Raw genomic sequence first — 13,980 nt, 5'->3', positions numbered from 1 at the left:
CACTATCAGCACCTTCAGATCTCTCTCAGTCTCAGCAAACCTTGCTTTTTCTTCAGCCTTTTTTTTTTGCCAGTCCTTGGCCTTGCACTCAGGGCCTGAGTACTGTCCTTGGGCTTTCCTCAAGGCTAGAGCTCTACCATTTGAGCCATAGCACACTTCCAGCTTTTTTCTTTCTATGTATGTAGTACTGAGAAATCGAACCTGGGTCTTTGTGTATGCTAGGCAAGCATTCTACCACTAGGACAAACTCCCAGACCCTGAATCAGAAATCTTTATTAGAGCACTGGTGGTTGGCAGATAGATTCCTGTCTCAAAGATCTGCAGCTCCCAAAAGAAACTTAACACTGTCAGAAAAATGAGCCACGAGAGCAAAAGAGGAAAGAAAGACATAAAAGCAATACCCACAAACCAGATTAGCTCCAATGGAGAACTAAGTGGGATGCCATGGTGACCTGAGAAGAACCAGGAGTCAGGAGACAAAACAGGAATATGAAGTCATGTGGCATGGCATAAAGGCACCTGAGCTTATCCCTCTGGGGGCAGGGTCATGGGGAGCTTGAGAATTCAGTCCCAAGACTGGCAGGTCTAGTAACCTACTGCCCAAGTCTCCGTCCCTGCCTCTAGGAATTCATGCACACCCAGGCTTTTTGCCTTTTTTCTTTTGCCAATCCTGGGCTTGGGCTCAGGGCCTGAGCACTGTCCTTGGACTTTCTCAAGGCTAGACCTCTACCACTGTTATGCCCAGATATCAGGGTCCCCAAAGACCACCAAGGAGCTGAATCCAATGTAAGAGCACGAGAGTCTTTATTGCAAGCAAACCCGGGTCTTTGTGCATGCTAGGCAAGCACTCTACCACTAGGTCAAACTCCCGGCCCTATCTTGCCAATTTTAAGGTTTTTATGAACACCAACAGTGAGTAAAACTTAAAGTGGATAGGATGCAAATATTTATATCTGAGAGAATTAGAGTGATTAGAGTAATATTCAGTGATCTTTCACCTAATTCTTCCTGATCATTCTTAAGGTTCAAAGGAACAGTAACCTCCCTTAGAGAACATTTCATCTCGTATATATGAATAGCTTTTTAGGGCAGAAGAATCAAATTTATGGGAGCCAACATCTTTCATAACCCTGGTTTTCTTCTAGCCCAGTTGGGTCTTCAGAACTACATAGAAAGCACAAAATGAACAAGGTAAGTTGCTTCATTCTTATTTTTACATGGGAGTTTTGTGTATTTATAATAATCATTTTTTATGGTACTGGGATGTGGACATGGGGCTTTGGGCATGCATGGTGGGTGCTCTCCTGAGTCAGGCTTTCAGTTCAGCTTTTTGCTGGTTATATTTGAGATGGAGTCTCACAGGCTTTTCTCCCTGGGCTGTCTTTGAACTGCTTTTCTACAGATGTCAGACTCTTTTTTTCCCCCGTATACTTTTTATTGTAATAGAAGGGTTATATTATATTCACCAGATAGAAGGTGCATTACTACTTCACATACTTTGATACCTATTCTCATGTCTTGGTCCCCATTTCCCTTCCCCCTCTCCTGCCCTTCATTTTGTTTTCCTCTCTTCCCTATCCAATTCCAAATAACCAAATATGCATATATACATCAGATAACAAGGTGAAATACTGTAACAATATGAGATAACCAAGGGACAGCAAAAGAGATGAGGGATAACATAGTACATTAAGGACAACAATCACTCATTATATGGCTTTTGTTTCTATATCCTGGAGGTCCTTTCATTTAGCATCATGCTATATGGCCTTATTTATCTAGGTTTTGTTCTATTGTAAATCTCTGCTAGGAGAATCCAAGGTTTCTACTGATTATGACAAATGAGAGAAACCATTGAGCGAATGTTCCTTTGAGTTTGGCTTACTTCACTTAGTGTGATTTTTTTCTAAGTCTTTCCATTTCCTTACAAATGGGGTGATGTTGTTCTGACAGCAGCATAGAATTCCATTGTGTATAAATATCACATCTTGTTGATCCACTCATCAACTGAGGGACATCTGGGTTGGTTCCATATCTTTGCTATGGTGTATAGTGCTGCAATGAACATTGTTGTGCTAGTGGACTTAGTCTGTCCTTGTTTCTGGATGATTGGGTAAATGCCAAGTAGTGGAACTGCTGGGTCATAGGGGAGCTCTATGTTTAGTCTTTTGAGGAACTGCCATACTGCTTTCCATAGTGGTTGAACAAGTTTGCACGCCCACCAACAGTGTAGTAGTGATCCCTCCTAGCTACATTCCCGCCAGCATCTTCTGTTATTAGATTTCTTGATCCTGGTCATTCAGATGTCAGACCCTTGAGTAACTAAGATTGCAAAGGTGAGCCACTAGCATCCAGCTTGGATATGGAGAGTTCTGATTTATGTAGATACTGTTGCTTACCTGAATATTATTTTCCTCTCTGTACTTATAAAAATGCTTGTTAATGGACAGACAGCATTATTTTCATATATCTGATGATTAATGAGGTTGTGCAGCTTTCTTAAATGTATGGTTTTCAGGTAGTATGCTTATGCTCCATTTTTTTGCCAGTTCTAGGCTTGAGATCAGGGCCTGAGCACTGTCCTTGGACTTTCTCAAGGCTAGAGCTCTACCACTTGAGCCTTAGCATCACTTCTGACTTTTTTCTATGTATGTGGTACCGAGGAATTGAACCAGGGCCTTTGTGCATGCTAGGCAAGCACTCTACCACTAGGCCAAACTCGCGGCCCCTTTTGCTCCATTTTTAAGTCTGGGATTTGAACTCACACTTGCTAGGTAGGCAGTCTATCTTGAGAGACATACCGCAAGCCTTTTTTTCTTTTTCTTTTTTTTCATTAGTTATTTTTTTTTTGCCAGTCCTGGACTTGGGCTCAGGGCCTGAGCACTGTCCTTGGACTTTCTCAAGGGTAGCACTCTACCACTTGAGCTTCAGCACCACTCTGGCTTTTTGCTATGTATGTGGTACTGAGGAATCGAACCCAGGTCTTCATGCATGCTAGGCAAGTAGTCTACCACTAGGCCAAACTCCCGGCCCTAGTTATTTCTTTAACGGTGCATTTTTGTTCAGGACAAGTCTCAGTGTTGGAGCTGCCTAATTAGCTAGAATTACATGTATGTGCCTCCATGCCCAGTTTTTGATTGGGACAGGAGCTGACTAGCTTTTTTTCGTGGGCTAGCCCGAAACAGTGATCCTCCCAGGCTCCTGTGCCTGCCTGGGATTTGTTCTTTTTCTACTCCAGTCCCTGCCCTCTGCAGTTATATTCTCCCCGACATCACACCAGATCCACACACACCCTATCAGTTCCTCTGTTTGCCTTGTTCAAGCTGTCCATCTTCCTTTTTAAAAGTTTCGTTCTGAGAGTTCCGTGTCCTGCTAGCACCCAACTTGAAGATTTGCCTGCTTTTTAGCTTCTGATACTTTCCCTAGAGATTTTTGGGATGGATGGATGAATGCTTTCAGGATTTTATCTTACGCCCTTGTGAGGAGTTAATTTTATATTTATAAGTATATAAAATCATCGGCATTTAATAGAGATTGTACTTTAGAGTTTTAAATTTTAGTCTTTTTCTAGGGATAAGTAGAACTAGTATCGTTGACATTCTTGTACATTCTTATAGAGTGATAGTGAGCTTTGGGTTCTAAGGTCAGAAGGGTAAACAAGTGATACTCTCCCAAGCACAGTGTTTCTAAGCATTGACAGTTAGCAGGTTAGATGTATTACGTGAATTTTTGTCTTATGAGTCTTCAAATTCTGATGGACTCCTCAGGACATACCCTATGAAAGCCAATCAGTATCAGTATATTTGATTTTTGCAAAACTCTTATCAAGGTTATCTAATTATAGTCCATATTATGCAGTTTCCTCTCCTCCCTCCATCCCTCCCTTTGCCATGCAAAAATTCAGGGCCTGAGCACTGTTCCTTAGCATTTTTTGTTAAGGCTAGTGCTATAGCTCCCATTTCTCACATTTTTGGTGCTTAATTGAAGAGTTCTGGCTTTGAGCCAGGATCCTCAAATCTCATGCTCCTGAGTAGCTAGGATTACACCAGCACCCAGCTCACAGTTTCCTTTTGGATCATGAATTCCTATGACTTTTTTTTGCAGATTACATGCTTATTTATTTCCATTAGAAAATCTTACTCATATAAAATTTTGGTTTACTTCCTTCTCAAGTTTGAGTACTTTTTTTTCTTTCTTTTTTTTCCCATCCCACGGCTTGAACTCAGGGCTGAACTGTCCTTGGGCTTTCTCAAGGCTAGAGCTCTACCATTTGAGCCACAGCACCACTTTGCTTTTTCTATGTGATACATAGGAATTGAATCCAGGGCTTCATGGATGCTAGGCAAGCACTCTACTACTAGGCCACACTCCAGGCCAGAGTACTTTAATTTTATTCACCACATAGCTAACATGCATATTTCATATCATTAAATGAATAGCATCTTTTCCCTTACTTAAAGTTTTTTGAGTATGTAATTAAGTCTCTCTGTATTCTTGTAATTAGCCATGAGTATACAAAGTGTAATTTATAGCATAATTTATCTTTCCTATGCTATAGCATTTCCACGATAACTAGATAATTTAGTTATACTTCCTGTCCTGAAATGTACATGGTCTTGTCAACTAACAGCTTAATGGAAGTGACCAGTGGCCCAGGGGACTTTCACAGCGCGATCACTTTTGAGCTCAGAGATGACATGTCTAAACCTTCTCTTGCGCCAGTCCAGGAGAAATCTGCGGTAGAGTTACCTGCTCTCCCCCTCACAAACTCAGTTTTATCAAACTGCTTTTGACAGCTATTGAAATTATCAGATATCTTTTTCTTTTATTAGTTGTTTGAATTGTCTTAATTGAGTTTTGATATTTCTAAAATAAATCAACCTGGTTATAATCCATTATACCTTGTTTTATATGTTGTTAGATTTAGTTCATTTATTTTTTTGTTTAGGGTTTTTTGTATCTCTGTACATGGGCTAAATTGTGCTCTTTCTCTCTCTCTTGCTGTCTCTCTCTGTCTCTGTCTCTGTCTCTCTCTCTGTCTCTGTCTCTGTTTCTCTCTCTCTCTTGCTCAGTCTGGTTTTGAACTCCCACCTCCACTCCCAAGGCACATGCCACTGGGCCAGGCTACACACACATATATACATACATACATACATACATACATACATATATGTATGTGTGCTATATTGAACAAATCAGGAAAAATAAATGACAGTGTGTGATGTGTGGCCACTTGTGCAGTGGTATTAGTAATTTCTTGGTTTTTTGTTTTGTTGCTTTTTATTTTTCTAATTTTTATAGGTATAAACCTGTAGTATACAAAAATACTGTTGAAGATAATACAATGATCAAATACTCGGGAAACCATTGGACTTAAATTTCTCCATAATTAATTCCCCAACTACTTCCTTGGCCCCTTTTCCTTGGCCCTTTTTCTTATGTCAGGACAATGACACTCTCATGTCTTCTCCTTGTTCTGTACTGGTTTCTGGAATGCTCCAACATCCCTGCCTTTCCCTCGGCTGTGTCCCCGGGCTTCGGATTAACACAGGGTTAGTCTTCAACCAAAAAGGAAATTGTAAATATAACATTAGTCTTTTTTGTTTTCTAATTCCTGGGACCATAATTTGAACTCAGTATCTGATACTTCACTCATTGGCTGGAGCTCTACCACCTTAGCCATGCCTCCAAACCCTATTAACCTGTTTTGTATACACTTCCTTTTTAGCACGAGCATATTACTACAGATATTCTATTTTCTTGCCACATTATTGAATCCTCAAGTATAATAGGACTCTTAATAAATTATTTCCAATAGCTCCAATAGTTCCAGGTACTCCACTGAATCTTGTGGACCATTTTTTGTTTTTGTTGAATGAATTAAAACCTTAATCCAATAGCAGTTATTAGTTGCTTTCCTCCCTCTTAATAAGTATAAAGCAACTGCAATGGCTGTTTAATGATTTTCAAAATCTGTGACCTGTAATCACTGGGAGGACTCATCCCATGTATCTTTTTTCCACGTCATCGAGTCGTGGATGGTGCAGACTGAACAGAAATTCCAAGGATCAATGTCATTGAAGGATGTGACTGTGGACTTTACTCAGGAGGAGTGGAGCCGCCTGTACCATGCCCAGCAGTCTCTGTACAGGGATGTGATGCCTGAAAACTACAGCCACCTGGTCTCAGCGGGTGAGACTGGTTACTGGGCCATTCCACATAGCATTTGTTTGGTCCTTGAGTTTGGAAGCCTGTGGGCTCTTTGTACTCTGTAAAGATCATGGATACTGGGAAAAGATTGAATTCCCAGTAGCATGATGCCTCCTCCACCAGAGGCCATACCACTGAAGCTGCCCACCTGATGCCGTCATGATGTCTGTTAACAGGGTGCTGTGTGAGCCAGCCTGAGGTGCAAGGGGCAGAGCCATTTGCAGTGAAGGAAGAGTTTTCAAGAACTTCCCAGGTGAGTTAAATGGGACTGCACAAACAAGGATCCATTCTGTTATTGTCTGTAGTTAATTCAAGGGTTGACAATCTCAAAAACATTTTCAAGAATTAAAGGATCTAGTGCTCACTAGTTCGTATCTCCAAAAAAATTACTTTTGAATATTTTTGATTCTTATATAATTTATGTAATTTAAAATATTTTCCTTTTAAACTGGTCACTGGTGGCTCATGCCTGTAATCCCAGCTACTCAGGAGGCTGAGATCCGAGGATCGAGGTTCAAAGCCAGCCCAGGCATGAAGGTCCATGAGACTCTTGTCTCCAATTAACCACCAGAAAACCAGAAATGGTGCTGTGGCTCAAGTGGTAGAGTGCTAGCCCTGAGCTGAAAAGCCCAGGGACAAGAGAACAGGCCCAGAGTTCAAGCCCCACAACTGACAAAAGAAAAAAAGAAATGAGGATTAAAAAAATGTAGTGGTGGGCTGGGAGTTTGGCCTAGTGGTAGAGTGCTTGCCTACCATGGACGAAGACCCAGGTTTGATTCCTCAGTACCACATACATAGAAAAAAGCTGGAAGTGGTGCTGTGACTGAAGTAGTAGAGCTCTAGACTTGACAAAGCTCAAGAAAGTGCTCAGGCCCTGAGTTTAAGGCCCAGGACTGGCAAAAAAAAAAGTAGTGGTGAAAATAGTATGTCTAAATAAATTTATGTAGGTAACACTAAAACTATATTTTATGAAGCTGACCACAGAATATAGAAATTAATGAATGTGTAAATGAATTGAGTGTATTACAATAAAAAGAACTGTCAGGGGAAATCTGGATAAGAGTAGCATTATCGGCATGAGTCAACAGTACCCAGGGACAAAAGTTCAATTTTGACCAAAAAGCTAAATAAAATATATAGTGTCAACACATGAGGGCCTAATGCTCACTAGAGTTCTGTACCTTGAGAAGAAATAATAAATATCCAGTGTCTTCATAAAATAAAAGAGGAGGAACATTTTTAATACATTTTCTTTTCTTATCCAATACCAAACTATTTGAAGCCAAGCAAGAGTATGAGGCACTGAGTTCAAGCCACAGTACCAGCACAAACAAAAGCATTCACTAAGGCTGTTAATCATTTTAGCTGATATCTGATGATATCAAAGCTTGTTCATTATCTTAATATTTAGCAATATTGTAGTCACGGGTATGTATGTTAGAGCATCTAGACCAAGAGACAGGAAAGATAGATAAGAATTTAATAGTCAGGGGCCGGGAGTTTGGCCTAGTGCTTAAAGTGCTTGCCTAGCATGCATGAAGACCAGGGTTCGATTCCTCGGTACCACATACATAGAAAAAAGCCAGAAGTGGTGCTGAGGCTCAAGTGGTAGAGCTCTAGTATTGAGAAAGTCCAAGGACAGTGCTCAGGCCCTGAGCTCAAGCCCAGGATTAGCAAAAAAAAAAAAAAAAGAATTTAATAGTCAGGCACTGGTGGCTCATGCCTAGATACTCAGGAGGCTAAGCTCTGAGGATCACAGTTCAAAGCCAGCCTGGATGGGAAAGTCTGTGTGACTCCCATCTCCACTAAATTATGAAAAAAGCCAGTAGTGTAGCTGTATGACTCAAAGTCATATAGCAGTAGCCTAGAGTAAAAGCAGCTCCGGGAGCTGTGTTCAAACCCAAAGATCAAGCCCTAGGACTAGCACATACAATCTCTCTTTTTTTTTTTTTTTTTTACTTAAGAAACTCTTAGGGGCCAGGAGCATGGCCTAGGGATAAAGTGTTTGCCTATCACGCACAAAGACCAGGGTTCAATTCTTTGGTACCACATACATAGAAAAAATGGTACTGTGGCTCAAATGGTATAGCTCTATCCTTGAGAAAGCTGAAGGACACTGCTCAGGCTGAGTTCAAGCCAGGATGGAAGAAAGAAAGAAAGAAAAGAAAGAAAGAAAGAAAGAAAGAAAGAAAGAAAGAAAGAAAGAAAGAAAGAAAGAAAGAAAGAAAGAAAGAAAGAAAGAGGGGAGGGGAAGGAAGGAAGGAAGGAAGGAAGGAAGGAAGGAAGGAAGGAAGGAAGGAAGGAAGGAAGGCAGGCAGACTCAGGTAAAGGAATGATTATTGCCTCACAGACAACTTGAGATTCATTCCTCCTGTCTATGAACCAACAATTTCTCCATGGAGTCCTAGAGTGTTTTCCAAACCACTTCAGTTTCCTTCCAGCTTACACGATGATGGCAAGTTCCTCTTAGTTCTCCCAACACTGGACCCTTCCATTCTTTTCAAGTGATCTCCATTGCTCATGTGTTTTTGCTTTTCTTCTAGTTACTTGATAGTGATGTTTTAGCTCCTGTTTGTGTGTCTCTCATGGGATTCAGTTTCTGTAGTGGATGGTGGCATCAGCCATATTGTATGCTTTTTGCCTTTAGTGTCCAACATGATTCATTGCGCCATTCTTTTTTTAAGTGCACCTTGATTTATTTTTTTACTTCATACTTTATTTCATTTTATATTTGCCAGTATGGAGTTTGAACTCAGGGGTCTCACTCTTGCTCAGTTGACTTGCTCACAGCTGGTACTCTATCACTTGAGCCACTCCTCCAGCCCTGGATTGCTTTTTTTTACCCTACCTAAGTGGAGATGGACTCTCGAGGGCTCTTCTGCCTGAGCTTGTTTCGGATCATGATCCTCCAGATCTCAGCTCTCTGAGTAGTTAGGATTATAAGCATGAGCAGCTTCTGGACATTTTGTTCCAGTTTTTTGTTCATTTTTTTTCCACACTCTGCTCTGAGCACTGTCCTTGGTCTTTCTCAAGGCTAGATCTCTACCACTTGAGCCACAGCACCACCTTTGGCTTTTTTGGTACTGAGGAATCAAATTAGGCAAGCACTCTACCACTAGGCCAAACTTCTGGCCCAAGTCAGGAGATCATTGAGTGCTCTTAGATCTCTTCTCTTTGGCTTCCTAGTGAGATCTGCTGATGGAATTTTGTACCACAGTAAGTTTAGTTTTGTCCTGAGCCTTTTTCTTTAGCCTTGCAGTTTCATCTGGGGGAACTTTCTCCACATTTCTGGTCTTGAGTGTGTGTGTGTGTGTGTGTGTGTGTGTGTGTGTGTGTGTGTGTGTGTGTGTGGGCATGCATGTGCTAGCGCATGCACGCGTGTGCACTAGAACTAGGGGCTTGAACTCAGGGCCTGGGTGCTGTCCCTCAGCTTTCTGACTCAAGGCTGATGTTCTATCATTTAGGCCAAAGCTCCACTTCCAGACCTTTGCTGGTTTAGCTGAAGATGAGGCTCAAGGATTTTCGTGCCTGGGCTGACTTCAAACCACAATCTTTTAATTAGCTAGGATTACAGATGTGAGTCAGCTGGCCTTGAATTATATTCTTTTAATTTACTTCTTTCAATTCAATAAACAGTTTATTTCTTTTCATATTTAGTACCTTTCTCTATACAGCATGTGTCGTTTTGCTATCATAATTCCTTTCCAAGACTGTTCTAACATTACAGAAGGCAGTATTAGACTTTGTATTGTCATCTTTTAGAATCCTCCTCCTCCTCCTCCCCTTCCTCCTCCTCCTCCCCCCTCCTTCTTCACCAGATGGAGGCTTGAACTCAGGGCCTGAGCACCAACCTTGGGCTTTCTCAAGGCTAGTGCTCTACCACTTGAGCCACAGCACCATTAACTTCTTTGTTATGTAGTGATAGTAAGGTTTGAACTCAGGGTCTCACATTTGCTCGGTAGGTATCGGGTCACACAATCTCAGCCTTCCACAAAGCTAGGGTGACAGGTGAGTACCATTACATACACAGCTGTGGCTTGGGAAGTAGTCCAGGTTGACTCACTGTATTTTTGTCTCCTTATGATGTGAAAGTCACAGGCTATTAGAGGTAATGCTCCTTATTCTTTTTCTGTTTATCTTATTTTTAGCAGGATACATGGAGAGATTATCCACACATTCAAATATATAGTTCTCTGTGTATGTGCATGCTAGTGCTGGGCCGGAACTCAAGGATTGAACTCTACCACTTGAGCCATACCACAACTCACAGCTATCTGGTGGTTAACTAGAGAGAAAGGTTTCACAGTTTCCCTGCCTGTGCTTGCAGGGTGATTCTCTCATCTCAGCCTCCTGAATAGCCATGATTACAGGTGTAAGTTATAGGTGCCCAGCTAACTTTTTAATAGCTAGATGCTTTTCTTTTTTTCTACTGTTCTAGTCTATTTATTCATACCTCATACCCACAAAATAAAAAGTATACACATATGGCAGTTTTACCTCTGGAAACTGGACAGAAAATGACAGTGATAGCATATGGCATTTGTATAAAAGGTACTTTCTATGAGAGACTTTTTAGTGCCAGGTGCTAGTGGCTGGAATCCTGGCAAATTGAGGCCATCTTAGGCAAACGAGTTTGTGAGACCCCCTACTCCTAGACTCAAAGCAGAATGCAGTAGTATCCTAATTTTGTGCAAAGCATAAATAGGCAGATCATTGACAAATATGCACTTGAGTGGGAGTGACACCCTAGCTTAAAAATAACCAGTGTAATAAAGAGCTGCAGGTATGGCTCAGTGGTAGAGCACCAGTGTCACAAACATGGCATGAAGCCCTCAGTTCAAACCTCAGTACTCTCCCCCCACAAAAACTCAAATAAAAAACATATAACTGGGGGCCGGGAGTTTGGCCTAGTGGTAGAGTGCTCGCCTCGCATGCACAAAGACCCGGGTTCGATTCCTTGGTACCACATACTTAGAAAAAGCCAGAAGTGGTGCTGAAGCTCAAGTGGTAGAGTTCTAGCCTTGAGAAAAATCCAGGGACAGTGCTCAGGCCCTGAGCTTAAGCCCAGGACTGGCAAAAAAACAGAAAAAAAAACATTTAACTGGAAAACAGATGTGTTTTTAATTGCTATGACTTCTTTCTAGACTGTTGGAATGCTGACCATATGAATGACAGAAGCCAGGCAAATCAGTCTAAACATTGGTGGGAAGTTGTATTCATTAATAACAAAACGTTGACCCAGGAAAAAGGCAATATAATAGGAAAAACCATTGAACTTAGACATCAATTTATTTTCTCCCACAAAAGTATTCTGTCATTTTGACTCCTATGGAATGAGGTTCAGTAGAATTTCACAATTGGTTTTTAGTAGGACAATGTTCTTAAGGAATGAACCTGATGAATTTAATGCCTGTGGAAAATTGCTACTTAAAATTAAACATGAGGAAACTCACTCTAAGGAGAGAAATGAAGTTTTAAAAAACAGGACTTCTGTGTGTCATTGTGAGACTCCTATTCAGTATGAAAAGAATCATACTTTAGGACACATCTTTGATTATAATGTAAGTCAGGGAATGTTCTTAGAAAAGGCATTGTTCAACCTGAATAAGAATGATAACACAGATGAGATGGACCATGCCAGTGCTGAATGTGGGAGCACACCCTCTGATGCCTCATTCTTCCTATTCCCTGAGATGGTGTCCTCTGAGGAGAATCCCTGGAAAACTACCCCCTCTTAAATACAGTGGTGTCAAGACACATTGTAAAAATAATGAAAGCGGAAATCATTTTATGAGCAAGTTATGTCTCTCAAAACTCCAGACAACCCATAAAGGAGAGAAGTGCTTTATGTGTCCTGAGTGTGTGGAAAGCTTTCCCAGGAAAATCATGTCTCGCAAGGCATCAGAGAGTGCACACAGGAGAGAAACACTTTGGATGTAAGAATTGTGGGAAAATTTTCTGGGAGAAATCAGACCTCACCAAACATCAGTGATCACACACAGGGGAAAAATCCTATGAATGCAATCAGTGCAGGAAAGCCTTTAGCCACAAGTCATCCTTCACGTTACACCAGGAGACACGTACAGGGGAGAAGCCCTATTGGTGCACTGTCTGTGTGAAAACCTTTTACAAGAAGTCAGACCTCACTAAACATCAGAGAACCCACACTGGGCTAAAGCCTTATGAATGCTATGAATGTGGGAAAATCCTTTTGTGGGAATGCACACCTTACAGTTCATCAGAGAACACACACTGGGGAGAAACCCTTTGCACGTCTGGAATGTGCAAAATGCTTTTATCAAAAGTCGCACCTCATGCAGCATCAGAGAACTCACATAGGGGATAAGCCTTATACATGTGATGCCTGTGGGAAAGCCTTCTACCCTAAGTCAGTACTCAGCACACATCAGATAATTCACACAGCATTGAAACTGTATGAATGTTATAAATGTGGGAAAAACTTATGCTTAAAGTCAGACCTCACAGTGCATCAAAGAACTTATACAGGGAGAAACCCTTTCCTGTACCAAATGTGGGAAATTCTTCAGCCACAAGTCAACCCTCTCTCAGCATTATAGAATACACACAGGGGAAAAACCTTATGAATGTTTTCAATGTGGAAAAATCTTCTACAGTAAGTCCTACCTAACTAAACATAACAGAACCCATACTGGAGAGAAACTGTATGGATGCAATGAATGTGGTAAGTCTTTCTGCCAGAAGTCACAGCTCACGCAGCATCAGAGGATTTACCTGTGTTGGGGTCCTTCTCAGACGTCTAGGAGGGGGAGTAAGATGGCAATGGAGCCCATGAATAATCCCAGAAACACAGACTCCGTAGACCAGACTCTACGTGCAGATCTGACTTTATGTTACAAAACGTGCTCGCTAAATACAGATGGAGAGGTGGCCGCCTCGTCAGCAAATAGGGACATCCCTGAATGCGACCTTCAGCCACTGGTGTCCTGAGACACGCCCCACTTGCTCCAGGTGGGAGGGTCCAGGCACCCTCTGGCTCCTGACTGCTTGTGTCACTGAGTGTGTACGTGCTGAAGCACAGGTGGCAAGCAGCAGGGCTCCTACACCACTAGCTACGAGTCCTGGGGGAGAAGCCCTATGCCTGCACTCAGTGTGGAAGAGCTTTCTGCCATAAGTCTGCTCTGACTGTACATAAGAGGACCCACATGGAAGAAAAGCCCTATAAGTGCAGTGAATGTGGGAAGTATTTCTGTGTGAAGTCAGGACTGATTCTACATCAGAGAAAACATACAGGGGAGAAACCCTATGAATGTATTGAATGTGGGAACTCCTTCAGTTGCAAATCATCCCTCACAGTACATCATAGGACTCACACAGGTGAGAAGTCTTGCCAGTGTAACGAATGTGGGAAAATCTTTTACCGGAAATCAGACCTAGCTAAGCATCAGAGATTGCACACAGGTGAAAAGCCTTATGACTGTAACACATGTAAGACAACATTCTCTCAAAAGTCAAACCTCAGTGTACATCAGAGGATATACACACAAGATAAATCCGATGAATGAAATGGACATTAGACATATATAGCCACATATACAGCCACACCTTACTGTACACACGCTCGAGAAAATTCAGTACCTTTCATCCACAAACTGGACTGAATGTAGTCCATACCCATGAGGGAGGATAAACTGTAGATTTTAACTTATCCAACAGCCTAAGTGACATCCTAAATTATTGCTGATATAAAATTTTATACTTTTGTTTTTCTTTGAGGAACAAACCCAGGGA

General features: G+C 41.6%; 1 pseudogene; it reads left to right on the top strand.

Moving 5' to 3' along the window:
* The first annotated feature begins 587 nt into the window (after window positions 1-587).
* Window positions 588-13,754, top strand: Znf33b (zinc finger protein 33B; annotated as a pseudogene).
* Window positions 13,755-13,980: the final 226 nt, after the last annotated feature.

This window comes from Megascapheus bottae, chromosome 15 (assembly GCF_031878675.1).
Source record: "Megascapheus bottae isolate mThoBot1 chromosome 15, mThoBot2.hap1, whole genome shotgun sequence".
NCBI lineage: Eukaryota > Metazoa > Chordata > Mammalia > Rodentia > Geomyidae > Megascapheus > Megascapheus bottae.
Note: the sequence above shows the minus strand (reverse complement) of the source record. Positions and strands in the feature narration are given on the sequence as shown.